Source organism: Littorina saxatilis, linkage group LG1 (assembly GCF_037325665.1).
Source record: "Littorina saxatilis isolate snail1 linkage group LG1, US_GU_Lsax_2.0, whole genome shotgun sequence".
NCBI lineage: Eukaryota > Metazoa > Mollusca > Gastropoda > Littorinimorpha > Littorinidae > Littorina > Littorina saxatilis.
In genome coordinates, this window is record NC_090245.1 from 57530386 (window position 1) to 57536771 (window position 6386).

The 6386-nt window shown below is 39.8% G+C and overlaps 1 long non-coding RNA gene across 1 annotated transcript; it reads right to left on the bottom strand.

Moving 5' to 3' along the window:
• Window positions 1-535: 535 nt before the first annotated feature.
• LOC138975044 (uncharacterized) lies at window positions 536-5263 on the bottom strand. Its single transcript, XR_011458478.1, has 3 exons — window positions 4286-5263; window positions 3542-3677; window positions 536-2758 (listed from the first exon to the last, which is right to left on the bottom strand). It is a non-coding gene; the product is annotated as an uncharacterized lncRNA (long non-coding RNA).
• Between the last annotated feature and the right edge of the window lie 1123 nt (window positions 5264-6386).

Below are 6386 nucleotides of genomic sequence, written 5' to 3' on the forward strand. Positions count from 1 at the left end.
GGAAGTGGGTGTTCCAAACTTGCAGTAAACTTCAAACTTGTCAGATGTGACTTAAATCAGCATTTATGATTTTCTTTTAATGATTGATTCCCAAACTTTAACAGTGGGCTTTTACAGTATCCCTTACAGAAAAAAAGGCCCTGTGGCGAGCCTCGCAGCGAGGTCGCAGCGAGCCTCGCTGCGAGGTCGCTGCGAGGCCGTAATTTACCATGCAAATTAAGTTTGCTGCGACTAAGTCGCAGCTAGCTGCGATGTAGTTATATATCCTTATATGGAGATCCCACCCGCGAGCTTGATGTGATGAGGTCGCGGCTAGCTGCGATGTTCCCTGCGAGCTTGTCGCGACCTAGCAGCAGCTAGCCGCGATGTCCTGGACCCCTTACTGTGAGCTTGCCGCGACCAGGTCACAGCTAGCCGCGACCAGGTCACAGCTAGCTGCGACCAGGTCACAGCTAGCCGCGACCAGGTCACAGCTAGCCGCGATGTTCCTGGGATCATGCTGCGGCTTGCCGTGATCTAGTCGCAGCTAGCTGTGATGTAGTCGCAGCTAGCTGTGATCTAGTCGCAGTTAGCTGCGATCTAGTCGTGGCAAGCCACGATGAATTATTATAGACCCAAGCAGGTTACAGCTAGCCGCGACCAGGTCGCAGCTAGCCGCGGTAACCCGGACCTGTTCCTGATAGTCACAGCTATATACCGCGATTAGGTCGCAGCTAGCCGCGATTACCTCGCAGCTAGCCGCGATTACCCGGACCTCTATGTGGTAGTCACAGCTATATATCCGCGACCATGTCACAGCTATAGCTAGCAACGACCAGGGTGAGCCGGGATATCCCTGGCCTGTCCTCCAAATTCTTACCACGTACAAGCTTTCCTTGAGCCAGCTGCAGCTACCTGTGCAGTTGTCACGGTTTACTGCGATGTCCATGAAATCATCAAGCAACGACCTTCAAATTTCACAGCAAGTGAGCTGCAACCTAGTGATGAGTGATAACTTACTGCAGTTATGCAGGAGGAAATGCTTTACCAAACCCTGAACATTGTTTAGATGGTTTAAAGTCCCAGTTAAAATATACCTAAACCCTCCCAGAAAAATGCTGCAACCAGCTTGTGGGTGCATGCAAATCCTTTCGCACTGACAGGCCATTGTGCTACATACATTCTAAATTGACTAGAGACAGAAGCAGTTCAACACATGCAGACGCATATTCTCAAATGTAAAACAAACAATTGGTTTTAATTCAAATTATTTAATAAAAGCTCATTTGGCATAAATTCAGATTAAATAGAGCAAGCTGTATCCTGCGATCAGGACGAACAAGTTCATCAGAGTTCACAATTTGTTGCCGAAATACAAGATCGCCGGCACTAGCAATCGCTCCTGCTGGTTTTTTTTACCAATGTCACATGGGTTTAGCTAAAGGTCTCGTGAGTAATTTTTTGTTTAAACATAAACAGCTGCTTAACCTTTTTTCCAAAGTTAATTGCAATACACCCTAAAAGTAAAAGTGTAGAGCTATCAGCGATATAGTTATTATGAAAAACTATATTTCGAAAATGAAATCAAGACAGTACATTACAGGCTAACCAGTACATAATATGTTGCATACCTACCAAGTAGTGTATGCACTCTCCAAGAAGTTCTCCCCTTCTTAACCCAAGGTGGCTGAGTGCATCAGAAACAAAATCAACAGAGATGAGATTCTTCCCCTTTTTCGCGGAATTCTGCTTAAAAGTTGATCCCCAGGACCGTTTTCCTGAATCGTCCAGATCCCTTGAGAAAAAAAAAAAAGGGGGGGGGGGGGGGGGGTAGAGGTTGATTATCAAAAATCTGACCTGCCAATGACTGAATCGCCCAAAAGACTAGACCGGTTTTTGATTGTCCGGACCGACAATACCTCCGACAAAAACGCCGAGCTCAAAACCAAAAATCTACGAAATGAACTTTAGACCCGTGTACGAACTGTCCATTTGGGAACAAGTTTCTCCTCATCATCAGTGTCTTCATCGCGGAAGTTCCTAAATGGGCTGATTTAGTTGTTGACTTTAGCCACTTTAGCAAGATGGCGTCGTCAATGCGATTGTTGGCAGAAACAGAACATGCTTTAGCTTCTGAGATTGATAAAGGGCTAAAGAACAAATGGGTTTGGGCGTGGAAAGACGAAATTATAACTACCGAAGTGAAGGGACGAAAACTTTCCATCCGTCTCGGAGATTCGGTTCAAAAGTTGAATGTTCGGGGAAGGCACAATGCACGTGGTGTAATAAAGTACTGGGCAACAAATAGAGAGGCAAGAGCGTGTTGAAAGACCATTTGACCACATATTTGTCCTTGTGTGCACACTTGTGTTTGTCAGTCTGTGAGTGTGATGTTATTTTCAGTGACTGTTGTTGTTTATTTGTGAGATTCATTCTAGAAATGCATGAACAATGCCCAAAGTTCTAATCAAAATATTCTGCTGCTAAGACTAATTTCTGAGCAATTTTTTGTTATGTAAATGCTAAAAACGCATCAGCTTCAGCCCCCTGACTCCCACAAGGGGCAACGCAAAGGGCCAAACTTCCTTTACCCTCTTATGTCAAAATTTGGGAATCTCATCTCTGAATCAAGATCTCTGACAACCTGAAGAAATGCTGTTGTTCCTGTCTCCCCACTGAGCTGCTCCTTGAATTGCTTCTCCGTGCGATCAATGACACCACCAATCCGATCCACAGGAAAGGTAACTTCTGGGAAGAGCTTCTCAAACCAGGAGTGGACCTGAAAAAAAGTCAATATCAGTCTGTGTTCCAAAAGATAATATTACCCAATATTGACGGACTGTGTGATATCTTCTGCTATGGTCTGTTGAGACAGTGATATCAAAATCGAGACTTGAGGTCGAGATTTTGATATCACTGTCGAAACAGACCAATAGCAGAAGATATCGTCACACAGTCAGTCAATGTTAGATATATTGCTAATTCTCTGGGACATTTTGTCGATTTTGTATTTATTGTAAAGAAATTACAAAAGTATTTGTCTCAGTTTTGGCTGTTCCATATCCCTCCCTCTGATTATCATTTCTTTTTGTTCACTCTTTTCTTGTACTTTTCAGTTTTTCAAAATGTTTTTTCTTTCAAAAAGTCTTTAGTCACTTGCTCAACTAAATTCTGGGATAATTACATTTTTATATATATTTGTTTGTTTTAAAATTTAGGTGTTTTTGTTTTTGAAGTGGGGAAGCAATAAAGAGGTCGTCGATATCAAAACTGATATCAACGGAAATGTCGTCGATATCACTTTTGCACTGAGCTCAGTTTTGCCCAATTGACCAATGGAAATCCACGTAACATATGAAATAGCAATATACCAGTGCATGAACTATGCTGCAGTATAGTAAAAGGGACAGCCAAAGAAATAAATACAAATTATCAATGTCTATTATTATTTTGTAATTAATTTTAGTGGATAAAGAAAAGACGCAAAGGATTGCTAGCCTGTTTATAAATACATAAGCATATCTATAAGACAAAAAAGAGTTGTGATCAACCGAGTACTTACCACTGAAGAGGGCTTGCCACTTTGCCTCTGTAACTGCAGCAAAACCTTGTTTGTCAGCCCCGGTCGGTGGATTTGGAGGTCTGCCACGGCCAGAGGCAAGAAAATAGTTAGCAAGTTGTCGGTGCATGTGTGTCATCTGGAGAAAAGAACAATCAAAACTTGACTAAAAATAAAAAGTAAGTTATAACAATAACATCAAACACTACTTCTGCAGAAAGAAAAACACCATTCAAACTCAAAGAAGAAAAGTCAGTTATTTCATTTTCAATAAATGAAAAAGCAGCTACCAGTATTTTATAAAAAATATATCTGTAATATCTGTTTTCTCACACGAAATAAGTCGACATACATGTGCGAAACATTGCGAGTCCGCAAAACGTTCTCAGAGTCAGCTGGTGAATTCTACTTTTGGTTTCCACTCAGCTGGTGCAAGAAAAGAAGAAGTTACGTGACCTGAATAAAATCAGTTTTTGAACAATATGCAATGTTTTCATTTCGTAGATGCACCAGAAATAGTTTTTTTTTTAATATCTTTAGATACATTGTCAATGATTATTTTCGTCATTAGATTCTATTGGGTTAGAGAAAAAAACGAAAGCGTTTCGTAACACAACCCTTCCGCTTGAAACAGACAGGCCATCGAAGTCGAACCGCTTCGTCAAATTCAGTACAAAATACCTTCTGTCATTTCGTACATCCGCCATTAAAAACATTCAATCAATACTTTAATATGTCTAAACTTACCGAACAGAACATCTTGAATCGATGTGCCGGACGAAAAGAATGCTTGGGTCGAATTTGTTGAGTCGGTAATCGCGGCTTGAGCCACCGGGCGCCATTTTCAAAACTGCAGGCAAAGCTATTCGAGCCTCGTTTTGGGCGTCTTGCTCGGAGGACACATGTCGGACTGACTTCATTTTTTGCTTGTTTAAAGAAAAATTCGAGCTGAATCGAATGGTGTATTTCATTTGGCAGTGTGATAAAGTTGTCGGTAGTTTGATTTTGAAAACTTCAACCGCAATTTTTGGTCACTTTGTTTTCCAGTTCTCAAAATATACGAAATTATAGAGCTAGCTCTGCTCTTTCAAAACACCCATTGTAGTTTCTTTGACGCGGAGCAAGAGAGCGTAAAGTACGACGACCGAACTGAAAAATGTTGCGCATCACAGCGCGCGGAGGCTGTGTGAGGCTGAACGGTACTTCAATAAAATATTCATACAAAATCACATAGTAAACACAAATTAACTAACGAAAATGGTATGTATTTTGATGTGGTATACATTTTTTATTTTATTCGGTGAATTTCTTTACATTTTTGGCATCTTCAGGTGCATTTCTCTAACCTTCAGTCATCGGTTAGTGGTTCTAATAACCTTTAAATTTAAAACAGCATGGTCTGGTCCTTTGAAATGGGGTGGAAAAAAATCCCGATTGCGGCTAGGAGCTAAGTGATACAAAGAAGGTTTGACCAGTGGACGATACCTTCCGCCTGTGATCAAGACCTGGGAACACATAATTATTGCCGTATTAGACTATGTATGCTTGTTTGTCTAAAAATACGATCAGTATGGTTTAATGATTATAACAACTTTACAACTCTGCATTTGATCAATGGTAACCGCTTTTGTCATTACACATTGAAAGAAGCATTTGGTTTAATGTTTTGGTAAACTTTTTAATGTTGCAACGGTCAAATGTATGGAGTACACCTTTTTTTTCCTGAAAATATATATATATGCCAAATTTGTTTGAGAATACTCCAAGCGCAAAACAGCTAGGGTTCCAGCTATATTTTTTAATGGAATTGTTTGATCGTCACACTGCCAGTTAAAATTTCTCTTGTTTGTTGGTGTGCAAGCTATATATAGTGCTAATTCCATTCGTGTGCTGTCATATATGCTCTGAATCTGATCATTTCTGTTAAGTCTTTATAATATAGGCTGGTTGTACACTTTGAGTTTAATGGGCAATAGTAAACTCCCTAAGCTAAATGCAGTTAGCAACACATCACCATGGTACTTTCTAGCTCCCAAATTTTAAAGAAGCACAAGATAACACTTTACCTGATTTTTAAATGGAAATGCAACATGCCTTATACATGTAAACGGTTGCGACCATCTTTGTGAAAATATAATACTCGAGTTTAAAGGTGTTTGTCTACATTTTTATACAGAAATCGGCATCAAATACTAAGTCTAGCTATTCCCTACAAATATCAAAAATACACTCCCCTTCGATCAGGAAGGACGAAGCCAGGGTAGCCGATTGAAAATTCATGAAAGTAATGCAGCGTAGTACGATATCCTTATTTGGCAAATGCCAAGGGCAAAAGTCCTCTCAAATACCATGCATTTCGTGCGTTTAACAAAACATCGTGGACAGCGCTCTAATACACTGTGTCAAACTGTTGCTGTGATTGTGTGGGTGTGGCTGTCAGCATAGTGACATGAATTTGATTGGTCGCTATTTATAGTTAAAACACATGCTCTCTCCACATGGAAATCAAAACATTGGAAGTGTTATACTGTACTTCTCAAAAATAAAAACTTTTTTTACATTTATTTTTATTTTGATAAAAAAATTTCCCCATGCTTCATTCATCATCTGACATAACTTTTTAGCGAAATCTAACCATAAGATTATTGAAAAAAAAGCAGAAATGTAGACGACCTTTAAGCCTTGAATTTTGCTTCAACAACATTTTGTGTGAAACTACAGAATAAAAGTCTCTGGCAGTTGGTAAACAAACAAGAATTTCGGGCTGCTGATTTATACATCCCTTTAGTTTTAACAGAAGAATTAATGCCAAAATACACTTTTTGCTTAAAAACAAAAGAAAATATTT